This window comes from Vulpes vulpes, chromosome X (assembly GCF_048418805.1).
Source record: "Vulpes vulpes isolate BD-2025 chromosome X, VulVul3, whole genome shotgun sequence".
NCBI lineage: Eukaryota > Metazoa > Chordata > Mammalia > Carnivora > Canidae > Vulpes > Vulpes vulpes.
This window is the reverse complement of record NC_132796.1, coordinates 30639004-30666921: the sequence shown is the minus strand read 5'-3', so window position 1 is coordinate 30666921 and position 27918 is coordinate 30639004. Positions and strand designations below refer to the sequence as shown.

The following is a 27918-nucleotide window of genomic DNA, read 5'->3' as shown; positions in this document are numbered from 1 at the left end:
GATTAGATTTGAGGTTTTACTAGCTACTGTAACAGTTCTATCTGGGAGTTGAGTAGCATAGAGGGCATGTTATTGACAAATAAAATTTTAAAAATACTTTATTAATCACAACAAACAAACAAGAAAAAAATCCAGCCATTTTGAAACCGTGTACTAGTTACAATCAGAACATGACTTCTGTTATCAAGGCTTAAACTTTGTTTTAATGACTAAGTTTTCTAGGTGTGTAGAGCAAGCTACAGAGATTGGTCTATGATTGCACAGGGCCCTATTCACATGTATACATGGTGCCTTTTAGTACTATTTCCTTCCAAAAGATTTTAGTTTTTTAAAGATTTATTTATTTATTTTAGAGAGAAAGAGAGAGAGCATGTGCAAGTGGAAGAGCAAGAGGGAGAGAAGCAGACTCCTTGCTAAGCAGGGAACCTGACTCCATCCCATGACCCCAAGATCACAACCTGAGCAGAAACCAAGAGTCAGATGCTCAACAGAGAGCCACCTAGGCGCCCCTCCTTTCAAAAGATTTTAGAGGCCCCACACATTGCCATCAATCTGCATATCCTGTTGTTTATTCTATCAAAAATTACTCCTTTTTACTCTTGCCAACTCCCACCACTGTAGATCTCACCTCCACACAGCATCTGTCGGGGAGTTTATTTACTGCTCTGAACTTTTGCCCTTTCTCTTTCCACAGCCACTTGCACATAAATATCTTGCCACTTTCATCTCGTTAGAAGTGCCTTAAAGGAAAAGACCAGCACACAGTATGTAAAAGATACTTTGAAGTTTTGACTGTATATATGGAATTAGATGGATAGATGGGGGGATGGAGAAAGGGTGATATCCCCAATTCAAGACATATTTGAACTACCAGAAAAGACTGCAGTCATCAGCATGAATTCCAAAAGTGCCACATTCAATCCCTAATTGTGACAAGAGGTTGCATGAGTAGGATTAACCTCAAGCCAGGCGGTCAAGATGTTGTAGGAGGTGATAAATAGAGGCAGTCAGCTGATGACACTCCAGATGACTGGGCAGCATGTCCCACACCTTGAAGAAGCACTAAGAGGTGTACTCATCAATCCACTTTTTAAATATTGTGATAAAAACACATACTTTCAATTTACCCCCAACAATTTTCACATATACACTACAGTGTTTTTAACTTTGTGCACAATATCACACAGTAGATCCCTAGAATATTTGTATCTCACATGACTTAAATTATATACCCATTTGAACAACTCCCTGTTTCCCTTACCACCATTCCGTGGCAATCACTATTCTATTTTCTGTTACTAGAAGTGTAATTATTTTCGATATCTCACAGAAGCAGATTCATGCAGTATTTGTCTTTTTGTAATTGGTTTATTTTCTTTAGCATAATGTCCTCAAGATTTACTCATGATATAGAATTTCTTCTTTTTTAAGGCTGAATAATATTCTATTATATGTATATACTGCATTTTCTTTATACATTCATCTATCAATGGACTTTTTTAAAAAGTTCTCATTTGAATTCCAGTTACTTAATATACAGTGTTATGGGGCAGCCCGGGTGGCTCAGTGGTTTAGCATCTGCCTTTGGCCCAGGGCATGATCCTGGAAACCTGGGATCAAGTCCCACATCGGGCTCCCTGCATGGAGCTTGCTTTTCCCTCTGCCTGTGTCTCTGCCTCTCTCTCTCTCTCTGTCTCTCATGAATAAATAAATAAAATCATTAAAAAATATATATATATACAGTGTTATATTAGTTTCAAGTGTACAATATAGTGATTCAACACTTCCATATATCACCCAGTGCTCATCATACATGCAGTCCTCAATCCCCGTCCACACTATTCCACCCATCCCTTCACCCACCTCCCCTCTGGTAACCATCAGTTTGCTCTCTATAATTAATCTCTCTTTTATCTCTCTCTCTCTTATTTTTTCCCTTTGCTTGTTTGTTTTATTTCTTAAATTCCACATGAGCATATTCATATAGTATTTATGTTGCCCTGGCTCCATCCATATCATTGCAAATGGCAAGATTTCATTCTTTTTTATGGATGAATAATATTCCATCATGTATATACCACATCTTCTTTGACCATTCATCAATCAAATGACATTTGGGCTGCTTCTATATCTTGGTAATTGTGAATAATGCTGTATGTATCCCTTTGAATTAGTGTTTTTGTATTTTTGGGTAAATACCCAAGAGTGCAATTGCTAGATGACAGGGTAGTCCTATTTTTAACTTTTTAAGGTAACTCCACACTGTTTTCCACAGTGGCTGCATCAGTTTGCATTCCCATAAACAGTGTATCAGTGTTCCTTTTTCTCCACATCCCCACCAACACCTGTTACTGTCAATTTTAGCCATTGAGAAGGGTCACGTGATAGCTCACTGTAGTTTTGATTTGCATTTCTCTGATGATCAGTGATGTTATGTTGACCATCTTTTTGTTTGTCTGTTAGCCATCTGTATGTTTTCTTTGGAGAAATGTCAGTTCACGTCTTCTGCCCATTATTTAATTAGATTATTTGTTTTTTAGATATTTTTATAAGTTCTTTATATATTTTGCATACTAACCCTTTATCAGATATGTGATTAACAAGTACCTTCTCCCATTCTGTAGGTTGCCTTTTAGTTTTGTTGATTATTTCCTTCACTGTGCAGAAGATTTTTATTTTGATGTAGTCCCAGTAGTTAATTTTTCTTTTGTTTCCCTTGCCTCAGGAAACATATCAAGAAAGGCATTGTTATGGCTGATTTCAGGAAGTTACTGCCTGTGTTCTCTTCTAGGATTTTTATGCTGTCAAGTCTCACATTTAGGTCCTTAATCCATTTTGAATTTGTTTTTGTGTATGGAATAAGAAAGTGGTCCAGTTTCTTTCTTTTACCTGTAGCTGTCCGGTTTTCCCAACACTGTTGAAAAGACTGTCTTTTCCCATTGGGCATTTTTCCTGCCTGGTTAAAGATTAATTGACTATATAATTGTGGGTCCATTTCTGGGTTTTCTATTTTGTTCCATTGATCTATTTTTTGTGCCAGTACCAGACTGTTTCGATTACTACAGCTTTGTAATGCCAGTTGAAGTCTGGAATTGTGATGTCTCCAGTTTTGCTTTTCTTTTTCAAGATTGCTTTGGTAGGATGCCTGGGTGGCTCAACAGTTGACAGTCTGCCTTCAGCTCAGGGCATGATCCTGGGGTCCACATCGGGTTCCCTGTAAAGAGCCTGCTTCTCTCTCTGCCTATGTCTCTGCCTCTCTGTGTCTCTCATGAACAAATAAATAAGATCTTTAAAAAAAAAAAAGATTGCTTTAGCTATTCAGAGTCTTTCATGGTTCCATACAAATTTTAGGATTATTTTTTGCTAGCTAGAAAAAGGTATTGATATTTTGACAGGGATTGCATTAAATATGTAGATTGCTTTAGGTAGTATAGACATTTTAACAATGTTTGTTCTTCCAATCCATGAACGTGGAATGTCTTTCCATTTCTTTGCATCATCTTCAATTTCTTTCATCAATATTTGATAGTTTTCAGAGTACAGGTCTTTCACCTCTTTGGTTAGATTTATTCTTAGGTATATTATTATTTTGGGTGCAGTTGTAAATGGGATTGCTTTCTTAATTTCTGTTTCTGCTGCTTCATTATTAGTGTATAGACATGAAACAGATTTCTGTACATTGATTTTGTATCTTACACTTTACTGAATTTATTTGTTCATTTAGCAGTTTTTTGGTGAAGACTTACAGGTTTTCTATGTATAGTATTATGTCATCTGCAAATAGTGAAAGTTTTACTTTTTCATTACTGACTTGAATGCCTTTTAATTCTTTTTGTTGTCTGATTGCTATTCCTAGGACTTGCAGTACTATGTTGAATAAAAGTAATGAGAGTGGACATCTTGTCTTATTCCTGACCATAGAGGAAAAGCCCTTAGGTTTTCCCCATTGGGGATGATATTAGCTGTGGATTTTTCATATATGGCCTTTATTATGTTGAAATATGTTCCCTCTAGTTCTACTTTTTGAGGGTTTTCATCATGAATCAATACTGTTCTTTGTCAAGTGCTTTTTCTGCATCTATTGAAATTATATGGTTCTTATCCTTTCTCTTATTGATGTGATATATCACACTTATTGATTTCTGAATATTAAACTACACTTGCAACCTAGGAATAAATCCCACTTGTCTGTGGCGAATGATTTTTTTTAACATATTGCTAGTATTTTGTTGAGATTTTTGCATCTATGTTCATCAGGAATATTAGCCAATATCTCTCTTTTTTAGTTATATCTTTATCTGGCTTTGGTATCAGGGTAATGCTGACCTTATAGAATGATTTTGGAACTTTTCCTTCCTTTCCTATTTTTTGTAATAGTTTAAGATGAAGAGGTATTAATTTTTCTTTAAATGTTTGGTGGAATTTGCCTTTAAAGCCATCTGGTCCTGGACTTTTATTTTTTGGGAGTTTTTTGATTACTGACTCAATTTCTTTGCTGGTTATTGGTGTGCTCAAATTTTCTGTTTATTTATGTTCCAGTTTTGGTAGTTTTTTTTTTTAAAGATTTTATTTATTTATTTATTTGGGAGAGAAAGCACATAAGTTGGGGAAGGAGCAGAAGGAGAAGTAGAAGCAGACTCCCGGCTGAGCAGGGAGCCTGATGCAGAGCATGATCCCAGAACCCTGGGGTCATTATCGGAGCTGAAGGAAGACACTTAACTAAGCCACACAGGTGCCCTTAGTTTCGGTAGTTTGGGTTTCTGGGAATTTATCCATTTCTTCTAGGTTATCCAATTTTGTTGGCATATAGTTTTTCATATTTTCTCATGATTTTATTTCTGCAATGGTGGTTACTTCTCTCATTTGTGATTTTATTTATTTCAGTCTTTTCTCTTTTTTTCTTCAGAAGTCTGGCTAGACATTTATCAATTTTATTGATTTTTTTTTCAAAGAACCAGCTTCTGGTTTCATTGATCTGTTCTATGATTGGTTTTTTGGTTTTCATTGTTTTTTAGTTTCTTTATCATTTATTTTTGCTTTGATCTTTAGTATTTCCTTTCCTCTGCTGATTTTAGGTTTTGTTTGTTTTTCTTTTTCTTATTCTTTTAGGTGCAAGATTAAGTTGTTTATTCTAGATTTTTCTTACTTCCTAAAATAGGTCTGCATTGCTATATACTCTCTTCTTAGAACCACTTTTGCTGCATCTCAGAGGTTTTGGACAATTGCGTTTCCATATTCATTTATTTCCATGTAATTTTTTATTTCTTCTTTGATTTCCTGGTTGACCTACTCATTGTTTAGTATCACATTATTTAACCTGCATGTATTTGTGGTCTTTCCAGACTTTTTTCTTGTGGATGACTTCTAGTTTCATAGAATTATGGTCAGAAAATATCTATGGTATGATTTTGATCTTGAATTTGTTGAGGTTTGCTTTGTAGGCTAATATGTGACCCATTCTGGACAATGTTCCATGTGCACTTGGAAAGAATATGCATTCTGCTGTTTTAGGATGCAATGTTTTGAATATATCTGTTAAATCCATCCATTCCAGTGTGTCATTCAGAGGCATTATCTCCTTGTTGATGTTCTGTTTAGGTGATCTGTCCATTGATGTAAGTGGGCTGTTAAAGTCCCCTACTACTATTGTATTATCAATTAGTTCCTTTATGTTTCTAATTAATTGTTTTAAATACTGGTGTATTGCCATGTTGGGCCCATAATTATTTACAATTACTATATCTCCTAGTTGGATTTTCCCTTTATGATGATATAGTGCCCTTCCTTGTCTTCTGTTACAGTCTTTGTTTTAAAGTCTAGTTTGTTCAATATGAATTTTGCTATTCTGGCTTTCTTTTGACATCCATTTGCTTGAGAGATATTTCACCATCCCCTCACTTCCAAAATGCATATTTCTTTAAGTCTAAAATGGGTCTTTGTAGGCAACATAAAGATAGATAATTTTTAAAGTTCATTCTGTCACTCTATGTGTTTTGATTGAAGCATTTAGACCATTTATTTACATTCAAAGTAACTATTGAGGGATGTCTGGGTGGCTCCATGGTTGAGTGTCTGCCTTTGGCTCAGGTCGTGATCCCAGGGTCCTAGGATCAAGTCCCTCATTGGGCTCCCCGTAGGTAGCCTGCTTCTCCCTCTACCTATGTCTCTGCCTCTCTCTCTGTGTCTCTCATGAATAAATAAAAAAGTAACTATCAAAAGATATGTATTTATTACCATTTTATTATTTATTGTGTGATCATTTCTGAAGATTTTCTGTGATTTTTTTAGTCTTTCATATTTTGTGATTTTCTTTAGTGCTATATTTGGATTTCTTTCTCTTTATTATTTGCATATTTATTACTGGATTTTGATATATGGTTACCATCGGTTTTATATATAATCTCTTCTGTATATAGCAGTCTATATTAAGCTGATGGTCATTTAAGTTAGAACCCATTCTTTTCTCCTCCTCTCCGCATGTTATTATATTTTATATCCTTTTTTTTGTGTGAGTTCCTTGAATATTTTTTTATATTAATATTCACTTTTTACTGCTTTTGTGTTTCCTACTTCTATACTGTCACTTTTGGTCTCTCCTTTCTATTCAGTGTCATTTTTCATATTTCTTACACAGCTAGTATAATGCTCATGAACTCCTTTCATTTTTGTTTGTCTGGGAAACTTTTTACCTCTCCTTCTATTCTGAATGATAGCCTGCTGGATAGAGTATTCTTGGTTGCAGATTTTTCCCATTCAGCATATTAAATGTATCATGCCACTCTCTCTAGTTTGCAAAATTTCTGTTGAAAAATCTCCTGCTACTCTTATAGGTATCCTCTTCTAAGTTACTGACATGTTTTGTCTTTCTGCTTTTAAGATTTTTTCTTTATCACTATATTTTGCAAATTTAATTATAATATTTCTTGGTGGGTCTGTTTTTGTTGATTTTAGTGAGAGTTCTCTGTGTGTGTTCTTTGTTTCCTTCCCTGGATTAAGAAAGTTTTTGGCTAAATTTTCTGCCCACTTTTTTTCTTTTCTTCTCAAACTCCTAGAATATGAATGTTATTTATTACATTTGGTGGAGTCATTGAGTTCCCTAAGTCTATTCTCATTTTATATAATTCTTTTCTGTCTCTTTTGTTTCACTTGATTACTTACCTTTACTCTGTATTCTAGGTCACTAATTTGTTCCTTTGCTTTTCCCATCGTGCTGTTTATTTCCATCAACGTGTTTCTCAATTTATTTATTGAGCCCTTTATGTCTGCTATGTTATTTCTTATCTCTATATTAAGGGTCTTACTCATGTCTTCTACTCTTTTCTCAAGTCCAGTGAGCATCCTTATGATCATTGCTTTAAATTCTCTATTAAGCATGTTACTTGCATCTGTTTTGCTTAGATCTCTGGCTGTGGCCTTGTGGCCTGTTCTTTCATTTGGATAAATTTCTCTGTCTCAGGGCACCTGAGTGTCTCAGTGGTTGACCATCTGCCTTTGGCTCGGGTCATGATCCTGAGATCCTGAGATTGAGTCCTGCATCAGGTTCCCTGCACGAAACCTGCTTCTCTCCTCTGCCTATATCTCTGCCTCTCTCTGCGTGTCTCTCATGAATAAATAAATAAACTCTTTTTAAAAAAATTACCTGTCTCATTTTGTCTGCCTCTCTGTGTCTGTTTCTATGTCTTAAGAAAGTCAGCTGTGTCTTCTGCTCTTGAAAGTAGTGATTTTATGAAGAAGTCCTGGGGTGCCCTAGAGTGCAACGTCCCCTGTTCACCAGAACCTAGCACTTCAGGAAAGTATCCTATCTGTGTTACTTACTCCCTGGTGTTATGTGTGAGTCACTTCTTTTTGGTTCAGATATCTGCACTGACTCTGCCTGTTGTGAGCTATGCTTGTTCTCTGCGGTGTTAATGGGACCCAGGCAGGCTAACTCTGAGGGTCTGTACCCGCTGGGGAACTTGGTCACAGGGCAGGAGTATTAGTGAGCTTTGTGCTGGGCCACTCATACTATGTTAGATCACCTGAAGTACTCTGGCAGCTGGGGGCTGTGTGCCAGGGCTGCCAAAGGTTGGGCATGGTATGTGACAATGGCTGGATGCAGTGGCACCCAGCATACTTATTAATGGACTTTTGAGTTTTTTCCACATCTTGTCTGTTGTGAATAATGAATGAATACTATTGTGCAAATATTTCTTCAGGATCCTGTTTTTGGTTTTTTGGGTATATAGCCACAAGTGAGATTACTGAATTATACAGTAGTTTTATTTTTTGAGGAAACTACATATTGTTTTCCATAGTGGCTACACCATTTTATAAGCCTACCAACAGTGCACCAAGATTCCAGTTTCTCTACATCCACATCAAAACCTCTCTTTTTGGGGGGGTGGGGTGTCTGTGTGGCACAGTCAATTAACCAACTCTTGGTTTTGGCTCAGGTCATGATCTCAGGGTTATGAAATCTAGCCCTGTGTCAGGCTCCATGCACTTTTCTACTTTTTAGTAGAAAAAAAAAAGTTAAAAGGAAAGTACAGAGATCTCCCATATACCCACTGCCTCTTCACATGTATCACCTCCCCCATTATCAATATCTCACACCAGAAAGTACATTTATTGTACTTGATAAACCTATATTGACTATAGTTACCCAAAGTCCATAGTTTATCTTGGGGTTCACTCTTGGTGTTATATATTGTATGAGTTTAGACAAATATATGTTATGTATCCATCATTATAGTACCCTGGAACTCCAATTACTCCATAATTGTGTAAGCCAATTTCTTTATGTGTGTGTATAGATACATATATAGATATATAACCACATCCTATTTTGTATACACACATCATACTGATTCTGTGTTTCTGGAAAACCCTGATTAATACATCACCTCTGTTACACAAAATGTCCAAAATTATAGAAAGCAATAGTTGAAAATAACCAATAACTACAGAATTTATAACATGCTTTTGTTGGGAAAGGATATCTATACATTAAACCTCCAGAGTCCCAATATTGTTCTGTTTTTTAAAAAAAATGTATTTTTAAAATGATTTTATGTATTTACTTGAGGGAGAAAGAGAGAGTGAGAGAGAGAGCAAGCACAAGTGGAGGGTGAGGGGGAGAGCAGAGGGAGAGGGGATGCAGACTCACTGCTGAGTGGGGATCCCAACACGAGGCTTGATCCCAGGACCCTGAGATCATGACCTGAGCCAAAGGCAGACACTTGACCAACTGAACCAGCCAGGTGTCCCAGTAGTGTTTTATTTCTTGACAAGAGTTATAGATACAGGAGCATTTACTTAATTTTTTAAATATGCAAAATAAGTTTTAAGTCATTTCCTCTTTGTTGTTTCAAGGAAAAAAACTTTTAAAAATAAGCAAAAAATTATTTAATAAACTAACAATAAATCAAAATGCCCTTAATTCACACTCCCCTGTTACAGAAAATTAAATTTGGTATGGTTTCCACTGACTGTAATTTTGAAGTGATTGGAAATTTCTCTGCAAATATGAAATTGTTGCTGGAGGTTCAGAATTTGGACATTTTAAAATACACCCCTACATTGTCCCCAAACCAAGATTATAATCAAAAGCCATAGACAACATGAAGCTAATCTTACTAGTCAGTGGGAAAAAACCCAACATGCTCTACCTAATGTATCTGAACAAAACTCTTTTTTTAAATAATAGAACAACAATATCAGTTAATGTGTCTGGAGGAATTTGAAATTCAGAGTAGACAAACCCAGAAGCTAGTGTATGTTTAAAAGCAAATATAAACATTCAGCACATTCTTAGTTCACACTAAATATGAAGTTTCCAAAAGATGAAAATATCCTAGAGTACTACTCTTGTTAATCCTTAAGAGAGCTTTGAGTACCTCAAAAGTTGCTTCTAGCTATATGGTATTGTTCCTTAGAAGTACTTAACTAAATATATATATATATATATATATATATATATATATATATAATACTGCTCTCAGACCAGGGTTTTGACCTCATGAACAAGTTCCTGACCTACTTCTCTGGGCGGAGAGTCAGTGCAGAGGGTGGCCTCAAGCATGAGTACTTCCGAGAGATGCCCCTCCCCATCGACCCGTCGGTCTTCCCCACGTGGCCTGCCAAGAGTGAGCAGCAAAGGGTGAAGCGTGGCACGAGCCCGTGGCCGCTGGATGGAGGCCTGGGCTACAGCCAGCTGGGCGACGACAACCTGAAGGAGATGGATTTCCACCTCACGACTACAAACCAGGGGGCCTCAGCCGTAGGCCCTGGCTTCAGCCTCAAGTTCTGAGGTTCTGCACGGAGCCCACCCCAGCTCCACGGGGGGCTGCTCAGGATCACTCGGCGGGGGTCGGTGCTGGAGGCAGCATGCAGGTCCAGACCCAAGCCCTGCTTTGTGTGTACTCAGCTGCCACAGGCCAGGATGGCTCTGGATCTCCACCTCACGTCTCAGACTGCCTGTTCTGTCTGCTTTTCCACGTTTCATTTTTATTTTATCTTGGCTTGTAAATTTGTAGAATTAAATCACATTTTCCTTGTTGTGGGGGAAAAAATATATATATATAGCATTCATCTTAGAAAACCACAGAAGGATCAGATTTATCTACATTACATTTACTATGCTGTTGCCAACTTGAGTGCATTCCAAATGGTTTTACTCTGGATCTGATTCATTTTTCTGCTGGTCTCCTCTATGTCATGCGGGTTCCTATCTCTTTCAAAAACAAAGATATTTAGAAGAGGCATGCTTAAAAATACTTTAATAAATACTAGAATCTGAACAAACATGCCCAGATGCGCCCTTCCCAAATACCATAATATGCATTGAAAGATTTTAAAAGCATAATTTTCATTTGAATGGCAATGTCTTGTTAATGAAATGAGCATAAGAAGGTTTATTATTCATATCAAAGTTTTAGGATCCCATAACAAGGCTGACAATATGTTACTGCCATATAAGAAAACAGTAAATATAATTAAGAGTTTTACATGCTCAGTTTTAATATCGGATTTACACATTTTAAAATATATTGCCCATCAGCATAATATTTCATGTTTTTATGATAAAGATTCAGCATTATTTTAGCTTTAAAGTTAGAGTAGAGGGGGACCTGGGTGGCTAAGTTGGTTGAGCATCTACCTTAGGCTCAGGTCATTTGTCTCAGGGTCCTGGGATAGAGTCAGGTGTCCAGCTCCCTGCTCAGTGGTGAGTCTGCTTCTTCCTCTCTCTCTGCTCTTCCCCACCTGCTAGTACACATGCTCTCTCTCTCCCCCTCTCTCTCAATGAAATAAATGAAATCTTTGGGGGATGGGGTAACTAGGTGATGGACATTAAGGAGGGCTTATGATATAATGAGCACTGGATGTTATATAAGATTGATGAATCATTGAACTCTACTTCTGAAGCCAATAATACTCTATATGTTAATTGAACTTAAATTAAAAAAAATAAATCAACAAATTAAATTAATTTTTAAAATAATATCTTTTTTAAAAATTAAAATAAATTTAGAGTAGAATGCTTAATTATCATATTAACAAATGAGGTATAAATTATAATTTAATTATCATTCAACCTCCTTATTAACTTAACATATTTAAATGTGTGTGCAAGAACCCATTTATATGTGTTTTAAAGTCTGAAAAAATTATATAATCTAGTACTTTAAACCCAGCATATATCAAAATAAACAAGATTATGTCCAATTGTTTTTAAGAAAAGCTCAAGAATTCTGCTAAAACATATCTTGCTCATAACTAGAAAAGCACTAATTAATATTAGTTTAGAGTGGGTAAATAAATCAGACGCGATGCAGGAGTTTGTGTGCCAATAAATTCATAGAGGAGACATTTCGGTGACAGCTTTGCTGTAAATGTCATTGAAGCTTTTGAACACCAGCCAGTCCCAAATGTGCAGGACCACTGCTCCTGATGCTATTAAAATATAATAACAATGTTTTTTGGAAACACCATCATGTTTTATATGGAGAAAAGGCAATATTCAGAAGAATTAGCTTCCATAATGAATCCTACAATGTAAAAGGGGAACTACAGATAAATAGCACAGGATCCTGGAGAATCCCAACTCTGTCAGGCATTAACCTTTTGGTTACTAGTTCTTGAATAGGTTATGAGGTCTAGAGAGCATGGGTAGACCGCCCAGACATCAGGCATGGGCAGTGAAGACAGTGGCCAGTTATCATCTAGTGAAGAAGTAGCTCAAGACTTTATCCAATCACAAACATATGCCAACTGTGTGCCAGTAGAACACCAAACAGCCTTGAGTTTAGTTCAAACTCATCTACCAAATATACTCTGTAGCATTCTTACTGTGCATTTTGAATTGGCCTCTCATTTAGGACATAATATGTAGATTAACATTCACTAAATCAAAGTTTTGCTATATAAGTAATGGATTTGTACAACTTAAAAATAATTTTATACAAGTTTCTTAGTAAGCTGATGATGTATTATCATTAAAAACATGGTTGATAAAGCTGGTTCCCATGGTGTTGCAGATCACAATACCAAAAGCACTACACATGTAAACCAAATTTAACAATTAAATAGATGGAGGATGATGGATACAGCTCCCTCACTGTTGGATTGGGAAGTTACAGAAAAATAATGGGGAAAAGTTAAAATGATCCATGTGGTATTGAATTAGAATTGGAGATAGCAGAAAGAACTCATGTTTTAGTTTAATATAGATATGGATGAATACATATAGAAATATTTATAGGGGGATGCCTGGGTGGCTCAGTGATTGAGCATCTCTTTGGCTCAGGGTGTGATCCCAGGGTCGCAGGATCAAGTCCTGCATTGGGCTCCCCACAGGGAGCCTGCTTCTCCCTCTGCCTATGTCTCTGCCCCTCTCTCTGTGTCTCTCATGAATAAATAAATACAATCTTTAAAAAAAGAGAAATATTTGTAGGTATGTGTATGGGTAGGAGTTAGTATACCCACATGTATTTCCTTGCTCTGTCAGCTGAGATGGCCTAGAAGTATTGACACTTGGCATGCATTCTCCAATACATAATACCATATTCCAATGAAAGGAACCAGAATTAAAGAAATGGCCAATTCCAAGGTTGGGACAGGAATATACATAATGGCTGTGAAGCATCTCATACTGAGAGTATGAATATTCTCTCTCTCTTTTTAAAAAATTAATTATTTATTTGAGAGAGCATGAACAAGGGGGCAGGGCAAAGGGAGAGGGAGAAGCAGGCTCTCCGCTGAGCAGAAAGCCCAACCCAGGGCTAGATCCCAGGACCCCAGGATCATGACTTCAGCTGAAGGAAGACGTTTAACCACCCAGGTGCCCCAAAAGTATGAGTAGTCTCAAAAATAACCACAAAGATAAGGAAGTGTCAAAGGGACAAAGAAGCCAACAGAACAAGTTCTCAATAGCCAAAACTAGAACAATTTGAGCAACAAGATACATAAAATAGTATAAGATTGTAATCTAGTGTTTAAAATTATTATCTAAGAATCCATAATAATATAAATAAATGATTGAATAAATAAAAATAAATGGAAGAAAGCAGACAAATCTCCTTTGAAGAACAATTCCAAGTAATTTATGTATGTGAACACTCAGGCTCCTCAAAGAGGTGGAATGTAACTTCCAACTCCTTAAATGGAGAAACAGCATAATGATTTCATTCCAAAGGGTGCAGTATAGTTAGGAGGAAGAAAGTGTAATTTACGTGGAGAAATCTGACGGTTAATCTCAGGTAGGTGACCAAGGTTTACATTAATGGTGATAAGTCCTGGTGATAGCAAGTTCCCTTGACATGATGTGATGAGAATGGTATTTTACCTCACTGTTTTTTTTGCCTCCAAGCCTATCTAAGTCAAGTCTAATCGTGAGAAACACCTCTGACAAAACCAAAATGAGGAACACTCTATAAAATACCTGACAAATACTCAAACACAAGTTGAGTCTGAGAAACTGTCACAGCCAAGTGGAACCTAAGAAGACAGGATAACTAGATGTGATGTGTTGTGCTAGATAGGCTCCTCGATGAGTAAACCATTAGGGCAAATCTAAGGAAATGTGATAAAAGTGTAAACTTTAATAATAATGTATCAATATACATTTATTAGTTGTGACAAAGGTGCCATACTAAGGTAAAATGCTAACAAGAAGGGAAACTAGGTGTGAGTGATATAGAAACTGTACTATTTCCAAAGCTTTTCTGTAAATCTAAAACTGTTATTAAAAAAAATTTTTTAAGTAAAGTTAGAAGAAGGCAAAATATTACACTAGGTATAATAACACTTGATCTCAAATCTAGCTTCTTTCATCTAAGACCTGGTTGAAAATACAAAAACTAAGTAGCCTAGTAATGTTTCTGTTTCTCTGCTGTCATTTGGAGACTACATACTGTATGATGTGGAGCTATTAGTAGGATAAAGTTAATATTTGTTTTTGTACTTCATTAGGTTATATATAAAGAGAATTATTAGTAGGAGAAACCAAATCTGCTCTAATGTCAGAAAGATATGTTTCTACCCTAAAAATTCCCACATCATTGCTAGCACTAATGTCATTTCCTGCCAAAGCGTTTACCAGTGTTTAATATAATCGTTCTTGATGGCATTTTTTCCCCTTATTCAGTCTTTCTAGATCCCATGCTCCACAAACTTTCCTGAGCACCTGAGTCACCTGGGAATGTTTTAAAAATACAAATGCTGCTGATTCTTTAGATCTGGAGAGGGACCTAAAATTCTGCCTTAAAAACAAGCTCTAAGTCTGTCCTCAACTATCAACCTTAGCATGGAAATTTTCACGTCCCACCAAAGACTTACTTAACCAGGAGCTCTGGCTCAGAATCTATTTTAATAAGTCTTCCAGGTGAGTCATATGCAGGGTAAAGTTTGAAAATCAGTGTTCTAGAGCAAGAGTTCTCAACTTTGGCATCCCATTAGAATTGCCTGGGGAGCATTTAATACTTTCAAAGGCCCCATCACCCTTCAAATAGATAATATCAATTTTGGGGTGGCAAGAACACATGTGCAGTTTCTAAAACTCTCCAGGTGATTCCAGTGCCCAGCCAAAGTTGAAAACAACAGCTCTAGAGAGGACAAGGCACTTCTTATGCCTTCTCCAGGTGCACCACTCCTCCCAAATGGCCATGTGTTCACCAATCTGAAAGCTCTCTGAATCCTGTCCTTTTAGTTTTTTATAAAGGCTTCATGGCATAGGCACAATTGAATAAATCATTGGCCATTGCTCATGAATTCAACCTCCAGTCCCTCTCCCGTTCTCTAAAGTCAATATGTAGAAATGAAAAATCCAACTCTCTATTTGTGATTGGTTCCACTGGCAACCAGCCAAAGGTGCAATCTCAAAGTCACTATTAACATAACAAAAGATACCATTGTCATTCTTATCACTTAGGAAATTCCAAGGGTTTTGGGAGCTCTGGGCCAGAAACTGGATGTAGATCAAGTGTGTGTGTGTGTGTGTGTGTGTGTGTGATACTATAAATAACAATATCATAGGATCTCTGAACTGCACAATGCAATCCAATAAATACATTAACCACATATGAGGATGTGCAGCGAAATTTAGAAAAAATAGCTTGCAAACTGAAGCTTGTGAAAGAATATGTAGATTAGAACAAGAGAAACTGGAACTGAGTAGGAAGTTACCAGAATGTACAGACTCTACATTCCTTTCATTGTTCACTTAATGCTATAGAAACTCAAAACCAGAAAAAGAAATTAAAAAATTAAATGAAAAAATGTATATATTTGAAGAATAAATAGCTGATTCAAATAGTCTCAAGAAACTTGAGAATACAGTGACAATTTACCAAGAACGTGAAGATCCACACTTATATTGAAAGGACTAGAAAACCAGGACTGTGGAGTGCCTAGCTGACTCAGTACAGAGAGCATCCAACTTTTGATCTCTTGGTCATTGAGTTCAAGCCCTATGTTTGATGTGGAGATTACTTAAAATAGTAATAGTAGTAGTAGTAGTAGTAGTAGTAAAATCTTTAAAAAAAAAAAAAAACAGAACTGAATCACGAGCCAGGAAAAGTAAGATTTTCATAAACAACTGGTTGAACCTACAGATAGCCCCAAATCCCAGCCAAAAAAATAAAAAATAAAAACCACAAAGATACCTCTCAGTAGTAAAAGCTGGCCCTGCAGGAATTCTCAAAAATAAAAGAATAAATACCTGGCTTATAGAAGCTACTTTCCAGAAGAAGAAGGGGTGGAAATAGACTTGCAAAAAAGTGACTCCATGAAACAGGAAATCTCTGACTCCAAGATGTTCAGGAAAGAACTCGTTTAGTGCGCAGATACTTTGCCAAGGCTTGAAAGGAACAGAGGCCTTATCAACGCAGACAGAACTTCTTCAAGACAAATAGGAAGTGAGCTTGAAGTCCTCATGATGAAGCAAGGAGGTTAAGATCCAGGTGTCACTTTAGGACATCAGCAAGAGATTTTAAAAATAAAATCTGAACTTGAAAAGAAAGTCTTGTTTTATGAAGAGCAATATGTTGGATGTGAAGCCTCCAGTGTCTTAGAAGCAAAAAAGAAAAATGCAAAATATGAGGTGTGTGATTCAACAGCTTATCCTGCAGAAAGAAATATTAAAGTTAGAAGAGAAATTATAAAAGTCAAAACAAGACTATCATGATAAAATGGAAAAGGCAGAAGACATGGTAAAAGGTACATATTTGAAAAAGAAAGTGCAATGAGGTGTGAAGAAAACAAGAAATTAATGGGTGAAAATGAAAGGCTTTGATCTATTGTGGATAATCTAACAGCTCAAAATAAACTATGTGAAAGTGAGCTTAAGGATTTGGCGCTAAGAGAAGGTTGCCTGGAGGCAAGCTTAGATTGCAGAATCATGCATTGGATCAACAATAAGAAATGTCCAGGAGTATTTTCAAGCTCTTGTTTCTAAGATGATCAAAAAGTGCAAGACAGAAAAGTTCTAGTCTGAGATCAAGAACGCTGCTGGATCCGCTTTGTAAAGGTTAGGATAGTTAGAAGCTGGGCATGTCTGCAGGGTTTGCCATCTGCTCTTGTGGCAGGCAACCAGGCCAGGCAACTTGTGCAAAATTAACTGAGAAAAGTCAAAGATACAAATCTCTTTTATGGAAATAAGCTAAGGGATTTTGAAACAACAAGTAGAGATTAGCTGACATGGAGAAGAATTTAGAATACATGCAGAGCTCAAAATTCTAGATTTTCAAGATTTTCCAAGTATAGAACTAGTTCAGCTTGTAAGAAACATAAACTCCAAATCCAGAAGTGTCCTGAGAAGAACAAGGCAGGTCTCAGCTGCAGCAAAGACCAACTGCTGTGCCATTGACACCACACAGGTTCTCTTGCTAGCTGGATCAGTCAAAAGCTCATTGATTTGACATCACGTCATTTTCCAATCTTACCCACTATGGTCATTGCACCTCACTATGGTTGGACTAATGCAACAAGGCTATGGCTTGGAGATTTGCTCATTCACATGCCATCCATTCTGCAAAGAGAGTGCTCCCAAGGTCTGTCCAACCTCTGTGAGTTAGGGACACATAGGGCTAGGCAGGGAGAGACAAGGAAAAGGCCCAGAGTCAGGCTCCCACAAATCTCCAGGCTCCCATAAAACTCAAGGACCCTGAGAGGCCCCAAGGTCAGGCTCCCATAAATCCCAAGGACACTGAGATGCAACAAAAACAGAGATAAGGAAGTAAATCTGGCCCCCTGGCTCCAAAATGCTAGGGAGTATCTTCCTTTGATGGCTATCAAGTAATCACTGAGACTCAAAACAAATCATATATCATTCACTCAAGATGGCACAAAAAATCTCAAGTCCATCAACTCCCTAGTCAGGTTTTCTATAAAAGGCCAGCCAAAAAAGCCCTCAGTGGTAACCCTGCTGGGACCCCTCTCACTTCTGAGAGCTTTCTCTGTTTCTCTGCTTAATAAACTTCTATTGCTTTACTCATTCTCCTTTGTCTGCGAGATTCATTCTTTGACTCCGTGAGAAAAGAACCAAGCTCTCCTGCACCATATGCATTCCCAGACACCTCTTGAAGTGGACATTCAGAAAGTTATAAGAACACTCTACAAAGTACACATCAAGGTCCAAAACATACCAGTGGAGAGAGAATGGCAAATGCTCATGTATTGGTACACGATTTTTGTATTATTTGCCCGAAGGCAAATCTATCCAGCCTGACTTTGTTGTGAACCAATCTTATACCTTAGAGATCAAGATTTTCTGATGAGCTCTGTCCTAGCTTTAGTTGTTATATGTGCTCTGAGCTGAGATATTCCTTGTATATTCAGGATGGCAGTTTCTGTCTTAGGTACAACTTAAAGACCAGTTCCCTATCCACTCTAACAGAAAATGAGAAAGCAAAGAGGAAATTGGCTAGGGTTCTAGAAAAACTTCAATCTATCCTACATAAAAATAGACTGAAAAATAAAATTGTGCATATTCTACAAAAAGCCTATGACAATATATTACCTTTTACTAAAGTAATTCTGACAGTCATTATCAAAAATCATCTAAGATTGCAGTTGGTTTAAAAGACTATATTTAATAGAGATTACCTATGATGTGATCATTAAGCTACTATTTGTGAGAGAGTGTACCATATTGAACTTGTTCCCAAAGAGAAAATTAAAGTGCTTCTGTTATTGGAATAGTTGGGTTGCTGGGACTATGCTCCATTTTTTTTTCATATTCTTCCTTTCAGAGAGTAGAAGGGGGCTTTGACATCAAGCTCCCGGAAATATAAGGCTGCCTACTCATTGTGTTCTTCAACCTGTCTATAGCAGTGAAATGCCTGATCTTTTGTTATGAAATCCATAGAAGTAAAATTTCTCACAGAAAGTTCAATGAAACTATGGTTCCAGGAAATGTACAATGGAGGGCAATGTTCAAAATAAACCACTGTGTTGCCTGTTCTGGGTTCTTGTTGAGCATCCATGAAGATGAGCAATCTCTAAGCCTAGTACATTCCAGTTACTCCTAAGTTAGATTCTTAGCACTGTAATCTTTTTTTTAAATTTATTTTTTATTGGTGTTCAATTTGCCAACATATAGAATAACACCCAGTGCTCATCCCATCAAGTGCCCCCCCAGTGCCCATCACCCAGTCACCCCCACCCCCCGCCCACCTCCCCTTCCACCACCCCTAGTTCGTTTCCCAGAGTTAGGAGTCTCTCATGTTCTGTCTCCCTTTCTGATATTTCCCACTCATCTTTTCTCCTTTCCCCTTTATTCCCTTTCACTATCCTTTATATTCCCCAAATAAATGAGACCATACAATGTTTGTCCTTCTCCGATTGACTTATTTCACTCAGCATAATACTCTCCAGTTCCATCCATGCCGAAGCAAATGGTGGGTATTTGTCGTTTCTAATGGCTGAGGAATATTCCATCGTATACATAGACCACATCTTCTTTATTTATTCGTCTTTCGATGGACACTGAGGCTCCTTCCACAGTTTGGCTATTGTGGACATTTAGCACTGTAATCTTTTGATGCCCTTTGTTCTTCAGAGCTCCGTAAGGATGAATATGTGCTTTGCTTCAGCCATATGAGATTACACATGGACTTGCAGCAAAAGTCATGCATGCAGGAACTAAGATGTCCTGCAACCTATAGTTACAGTTCTCCCCATATCACAGTATACAGTGAGTATGGTTTTAATATACCACAATGATGATAAGACTATGGAATAAATCCAAATTAGTGGGCTGAGAAGAATAAGACCACTAAACTCTTAATGTATCCTCAACCTTCTCAACTGTGAGCTTCCCTGCTTAATCTACTTTAAGTTCCCTGGAACGGTCCTAAAGGTGCCAGACACTTGCAAATGTGATTCGTCTTTAAGATTCCAGAACAACAGGGATTATAACAAGAGTGAACAGTGTTTGAATGATGTCTCAGAGACCCAGAATGAGGGGCAGCTGAGTGGCTCAGTTGGTTGAATGTCTGACTCCTGATTTTGGCTCATATCATGATCTCAGGGTTGTGGGATTGAGCCCCATATTGGACTCTGCACTTGGCAGGGAGTCTTCTTGAATTCTCCATCTCCCTCTGCCCCTCCCCCTACTCTTTTTTTCTCTCTCTAAAATAAATAAGTAAATGAATAAATAAATAAATAAATAAATAAATAAATAAATAAATCTAAAAAAAGAGACAGAGGGCTCAAAATGAGCTTCCAAATTATATTAACCCAAGCAATTTCAGCTATGTGACTCACACAGGGCCTGACTATTGAAGAGGGGACACCAGGACAGGTCAACATTCAAGGTCCATGTTTTCAATGATGGCTGTGCTTCCTGACAGTAACTTGCAACAGAGCAGGAGCCTTCCCAGTTTCCCACAGCATCCTCAGTGCCTAGAATAGAGCAGGCACTTGGAAAATACTGGGTGAATGAATGAATTGTAGGACTATTGGCCAAGAATCCTGCAGGCATGCTGGGATTCAGCCTAGAGTCTGTATTTCCCATATCTTCTGGTTGGGAGATCCAGGCCCATTTCTTAACCTAACCTGTCCAAGCTCAGTTTTTTCACAGAAACATAGTGGAAATGTCAAACAGTATCTCACAGATGGGAGCTGCCAGCAGGTGCAAAATGCTTTCTATGGTGGCAGCATTGGGACAAGGGGGGCAAGGGGACATCACCAAATATACTCGGTCAGCATCCCTGACATTAAAAGGGTCTACAGGGATGCCTGGGTGGCTCAGTGGTTGAGTGTCTGCTTTCAGCTCAGGGTGTGATCCTGGGGTCCTGGGATCAAGTCCCACATCAGGCTGCCCGCAGGGAGCCTACTTCTCCCTCGGCCTGTGTCTCTGCCTCTCTCTCTGTGTCTCTCATGAATAATAAATAAAATCTTAAAAAAAAAAAGTAAAAACTAAAACCCTAAGCATGTGCCAGTTCCACAGAATCCCAGTAGAACAGGAAGGGGCAGGCAGTTGTCAGGTGTGGACCATTCTCAGGCAAAAAATTCATGGTATTCAAGAGTTTCTTTCAAATGAGACATAGATCATCTATAAGCAGAGTTGAGCATAAGCTTTACTAGATTTCTTAGTGTGTTCTGAATAGAAGATATACATGGCAGTCTTTTAAGGGCAAGTATAACATTGTCGTCTCATAGCTATGCAGAAGAATGGATTTTGCCTACCATTATGGAACAGAGTGACCTAAAACTCATTATCACAATAATAAGTAGTTTCTTTCTTTTTGTATTTATAAATCAATTCTACTTTTCCTTAGACAACAATATAATAATTTCACCTTAATTTAAAATTCAAAGCTATCTTAATATGTCACAGATTTCATTAGTGTTTAGCAAGTTTATACTTTAAGTTTCATGTCAAGTCAATTATATCTATCTTTAGTAATATCTTTTTAAAATTTTATTTATTTATTTTAGAGAGAAAGAGAGATTGAGATAGTGTGTGCGTGCATATGAGCAGTGTGGGGGGCAGACGGAGAGGGAGACAAGCAGACTCCTCGCTGAGCTGGGAGTCCCACATGGGGCTTGATCCCAGGACTCTGAGATCATGACCCTAGCCAAAAACAAGAGTCAGATGCTCAACTGGCAACCCAGAGCCCCTTTAGAAATATTTTAACTTCTCAAAATAACAGTTCATTAAAATTTGAGTTGTTCTATATAGTCAGCTATATTAATTCTTAGTTTTTTTTATAAACAATTCTATATAAATGACTCTCTCTTAACAGCATATATTCCATAATATTGTAAAAGCTACTTATCTGTGAGACCTCCAAAAAGAAAACTATTGCCATTTCATCTTTTGGCCAAGGGAATTGATCTTCAATAATGTTAAATGAATGGCTGAATAAGTGAATGGCTTGGACTGTCAATTAATTCTCTGAGTTTAAAACATACAAATCTTTCTCCATTTACTTCAAATGGGATTACAAAGTTGTTTGGGTGGCTCCGTAGGTTAAGCATCTGCCTTTCACTCAGGTCATGGTTCCAGTGTCCTCAGATTGAGCCCTGTATCATCAGGCTTTCTACTCACCAGGGAGACTGCTTCTCACTCTGCTGCTCTTCCTGTTTGTGCTCTCTCGTTCGCTCTCAAATAGTCTTAAAAAAATAGAGAAATAAAGTCCCAAAAAATTCACTTAAAATTTTCATAACACATTTATAGTTTCAGGTCTCACCTTCAGGTCCTTAACCCATTTTATGTTTATTTTTGTATATGGTGAGGGAATGGTTCAGTTTCTTTCTTTTGCATTTGCTGTTCAGTTGTAGAGACTGGTTTTTTTCCCCCCACTGGATATTCTTTCCTGCTTTGTTGAAGATTAGTTGAGCATATAATTGTGAGTACATTTCTGGGTTTTCTGTTCTATTCCATTGATCTATGTATCTATTTTTGTGTCAGTATCAGACTGTTTTTGATTACTATGGCCTTGTAATATAACATGAAGCCTGCAGTTGTGATGGCTCCAGTTTTGCTTTGCCTTTTTAAGATTGCTTTGGCTATTCTGGGTCTTTTGGTGTTCCATAAAAATTTTAGGATTGTCTGTTCTAGCTCTGTGAAAAATGCTGGTGGTATTTTGATAAGGATTACATTAAATATATAGATTGCTTTAGGCAGTGTAGACAATTTTAACAATATTTGTTCTTCCAATCCATGAGCATGGAATATCTTTCCCTTTGTTTGTGTCATCTTCAATTTCTTTCATTAGTGTTTGATAATTTTCAGAGTACAGGTCTTTCACCTCTTTGATTAAGTTTATTCTTAGGTATCTTATTGTTTTTGGTGCAATTGTAAATGAGATTGCTTCCTTAATTTCTTTTTCTGCTGCTTCATTATTGGTATATAAAAATGCAACAGATTTCTGTACATTGATTTTGTGTCCTAGGACTTTTGAATTTGTTTACCAGTTCTAGCAGGTTTTTGGTAGTCTTTAGGGATTTCTGTATATAGTATCATGCCATCTGCAAATAGTGAAAGTTTTACTTCTTCCTTCTTACTCATTTGGATGCCTTTTATTTCTTTTTGTTGTCTGATTACTGTGGTTAGGAATTCTAGTATTATGTTGAATAAAAGTGTTGAGAGTGGACATCTCTGTCTTATTCCTGACCATGGAAAAGCTCTTAGTATTTCCCCATTGAGGATGATACTAGCTGTGGGTTTTTCATATATGGCCTTCATTACGTTGAGGTATGTTCCCTCTACATCTACTTTGTTGAGAGTTTTTATCATGCATGGATGTTGTGCTTTGTCAAATGCTTTTTCTGCATCTATTGAAATAATCATATAGTTCTTATTCTGTCTTTTGTTAATGTGATGTATCATGTTGATTGAATAGATAAAGAAGATATAGATTATAGATAGATGATAGATAGATAGATAGATAGATAGATAGATAGATAATGGAATATTAGTCATAACAAAGAATGAAATCTTGCCATTTGCAAGGACATGGATGGAGCTAGAGAGTATTATGCTAAGCGAAATAAGTCTGTCAGAGAAAAAAACACCATATGATTCATTCATATGTGGAACTTAAGAAACAAAACAAATGAGCAAAGGGAAAAAAAAGAGAGGGAGAGAGAGAGAAGCAAACCAAGAAACAGACTTGTTAACTATAGATAACAAATTGATGCTTTCCAGAGGGGAGGTGGGTAGAGTGACAGGTGAAACAAATGATGGGAATTAAGGAGTGAACTTGTGATGAGCACTGACTGATATATGTAATCATTGAATCACTATATTACATACCTAAAATTAATATAACATAGTATGTTAACTAACTAGAATTTTAATAAAAACTTAAAAAAGAAAAAAATGTTAAAAGCACATTTAAAAAGCTTCAGGTAACAAGGATCAAGACAAAAATAAAAACAAAACAAGCAAAAACCACCTGAAGATGAGGGATCCCAAATTGGCAGCTGGTAAGCTGAGTTTGGCTCATATTTGTTTGGCTGGCTCAAGCATTGAAATTTTTGTTTGAGTATTCAGTCAGAGCATTTACTTTCTAATTTGCCATTTGTCCATAAATCACCTCTTTTGCTTATGCTAGATCTAATTCTAACATCTTTCTTGTCTATTTGGCCACTTAGCATTTGAATCTGTGATCCCACGTCTCTAGGAAAATCATGTGAACAGAGTACCCTGTAACTTAAAATTTGTAGCCCTCACTCTTTCATACTTAAAAATTATATTATGGTTAACATAAATCATCAATGAAAATTTAACAAAAGCAAATTTAGCACAAAAAAAACCCTTAGAATCCATATATACTGGCTATAGTGTACATTCTAGGAATAGCCCTAGAGAAGACATTACATTCTTATTATTATGCAGCAATTTGGAAGGAACTATAAGAATAAAGAAAGGTAATTTTGAATAGTTCAAAATCATTAGTCACATTGTTTATATGTTATCACTTGTATGTAATAATATTAGTGTATCAATATTTATATTAAATCTGGCTTATTTCTTCTTGATCACAAAAATAAAACAACAAAGCACCAGGAGTCTCTTGAGTAAGCACTCAAAAAATACAGGCTTGGTCTAGATCATAAATAAATTACTCATAAATTATATATTGTTCTCCTCTGATATGTTTTTGCCATCAATATTCCTCCTTTCCTTTACAGCCACCCTGAGCCTTAAATCTAGCACAAATTCTATAACCAAGTTCACTGTCAAAGCAAGAGCCCACCTTTCTCAAAGTACACTTATTGTCTTTATGATATATACTCTTTAACAAAGACAGGTCTTGGGCAGCCCTGGTGGCTCAGTGGTTTAGCGCCGCCTTCAGCCCAGAGCATTATCCTGGAGACTCCGGATCAAGTCCCAAGTCAGGCTCCCTGCATGGAGCCTGCTTCTCCCTCTGCCTGTGTCTCTGCCTCTCTCTGTGTGTCTCTCATGAATAAATAAATAAAAGTCTTTAAAAAGAAAAAAAAAAGACAGTTCTGCAAATTTCAGTACCAGTGTTTAGCACCCAAATTCAGTACACAATTTAGATTAATGTGATGTAATATGTTGCTTATTTACAGTGTAAAATATCATCCAATAATTGATATACATGTAGCTGAACCTCTCCTCAATTGTATTATAAATATCTTATTAGTAAGGATACTCTCCTTTTAGTACTTTGCAGTACTTGGGACAGTGTTAGATAGTGCAGTACACGTGTTACTGATAATCTTTTTTTTTTTTTTTAAGTTTATCTTCCTGAGATTGAGTCAATGTATCTTGAATTTCCAGAATCTGAGGAGTGTAGATTTTCTTGCAGATATCAAAATATCCTAGAAGGCTCATTTCTGTTATGTATAAAATAAATGTAGGCTTCTTCAACTTTTTTTTTTTTTTTAAGATTTTATTTTTAAGTAATCTCTGCACCCAAGGTGGGGCTTAAGCTCACAGCCCTGAGATCAAGAGTCACATGTTCTACTGACTGAGCCAGCCAGGTGCCCTAATCTTCTTCAATTCTGAGATATTAAAGAGCATAAAAGACTGCAAATAAATACAGTAAAATAAAAGGTAATTATCTTGAGTTCCAAAATGTGAAAGAGAGCATCATGTATTTAGACTTTATATTTGGGGAAAGACCCACCAAGAGATTGAGTTTGATTATTTCTTTAGTCAAATTTTTACTTAATTAGTTAAGGATAACACAAAGCTGTTCACATAACCAGTGGAATCACCTTTATTGACATGAGAGATGCTTAATGTCTCCTGCTCTAATGTTTTCAATGTTGAAGTAAATAATCATTGCCTTGGAGGAAATCATTGTACTGATGAATACCTTTGATTAAAGGACTCCTTCCTTGATTTGAAACTTATACTCCTTAACATCTACCCATCAGATATTTTCTTATTAGCAGTACAGAGTGAGTCCCCTTTCTTTTACTAATGACAATTTTGTGAATATATAAAAACAACTAGTACCCACCTCTCCACAGCTGTCCAAAATCTTTCTTATGTAGGTTAGACATTTTCATTTTCTTTAGTCATTACTCATATTATACCTCCATACATATACTTCTCTAGACATAATCTAGTACAAAGCAGTTCTATAAAAAATGGCACACTGGAGATAAATTCATCCCTCCAAGTGTGAGTTGGGGAGGTTAAAAGTGCTATTTTTTGTTCAGTTGTTTGTTCAATTCAATTAAACAATGACAGAGCACATATTATGCATAAAACATTGGGAGACAGACAAAAAAATCTTTAGATTTCTAAGAATTTACAATCTAGTGGGAAATACAGGTAAATGTAAAAGTAAATAAATACAAAATATAATTTCGTAAATGTAATAAATATACTAATTAACACAGTACATGTACCAGATTCCAAGGAAAGAGCCAAAGGGAAAAGAAGAAAAATTTGCACTAAGTGCTTTCATCATAGAAAGTTGGTTCTTCTACAGAATCTACCTTCTACAACCACTTTTCATGTCAAGAAAATCTCTTGAAATACATAAGAATGAAGAAAATGAATTTAAAATGAAAGAGAACACCACCTTAAGATAGGTTTAAAGTTTGAAATGGCCCATCACTGAACATTTTTATTTTAAAGGTGTACCAAAAGTTGACACAAACCTTCCCAAATTCACTGTTCTGTAGTAGAAGTAGACCTTTTGAGATGAGATGCAAAGAGCCACCAACGTCTTAGAAGTACAGTATGGATGGATCAAGAGGGCATCAAAACATCAGATCTTGATGTTTTGGTGCCAAAACAAATTTAAAACTTCAGGACATCCTTAAAAAGCCATCACTAATTGTTGAGAAGCTTTTTGTTTTTCCTTCTATATCGATTCTAGCATTCCCACAAATACAAAAGAAATTATCCCTACAATGCCAAGGGTTTTGTTGTAATATATGTAAATTAAAGTTAAAATTAAACCAGCAGGATGAAAAAAATGTTTTTTATTCCTCTACAGAACACAAATTTAGTGACTGCCAGTGACATAGCACACTTTTCTGGGCAGTTGTGGTATACAACAGTTCACTAAACAAATATCTTCTCACAAATCCCCCTGTTGGAGATAAAGAGTAAACAAAGAAATATATTACTTTCAGGAGGTAAATGCTATCTACAAAGAAAGTTGAAGAAAACTTAAGATTTGGAGCATGGCTGATAGAAGTATGAGAGGTAAAAAATAAAAAAAATAAAAAAATTAAGTTGATAAAGCAGAACCTCCTTGGTACCAGTCTAGCAGGCCTGAAGTAATTAAGGGAGGCAGCCTCTAATATCTAAAGAAAAGCAACAAAGAAAGCACATAGGCCATTGGGGTGTATGTTTGCCATATTTGCAAAAGAGCAAAGAGGCCTGTGCTAAAGGAGAGACATAAGTGAATGGGCTTCAGTGGAGATGTTGCAAACCAGGGAAGGGGACAAAACTGACCAGGAAAGTCATGAAGACCATCCTGAGAATGTTATTTTTTATTTTGCCAGTAGAAGTGCAACATGAGTAGGTTTACATTTTAGAAGAATCACTTTGGCAGCTTTGTGGAAAGTAGATTGGCCTTATTTAAATTATAAAATGGAGTTCAAGCTATAATAGAGTCTATAGTAATAGTAATAACAATAACGATGCCATACATATAGAGAGCACTTAGTATATACCAGCTCATATCATATGCTAACTTTTTACATAATTATTTCACTTAGTTTTCATTAATGCTATGTGTCTTATAAAACAAATTGAGGCTTCGGGTGTTTTAGGTAGCCACCTACAGTCAGCCAGCTTATTAGAGTCTGGATTTTCAGCCTGGTGATCTGATCCCAGAGACAATCCTCTCTGGATGCACAGAACATCCTGGGCAACTTTTATTTTTTAAAAAAGATTTCGGGATCCCTGGGTGGCGCAGCGGTTTGGCGCCTGCCTTTGGCCCAGGGCAGGATCCTGGAGACCCGGGATCGAATCCCACGTCGGGCTTCCGGTGC

General features: G+C 36.7%; 1 pseudogene; it reads left to right on the top strand.

Moving 5' to 3' along the window:
• Window positions 1–9997: 9997 nt before the first annotated feature.
• The window catches only part of LOC112919005 (large ribosomal subunit protein uL1 pseudogene), an 85615-nt pseudogene continuing 67694 nt past the window's right edge, over window positions 9998–27918 (top strand).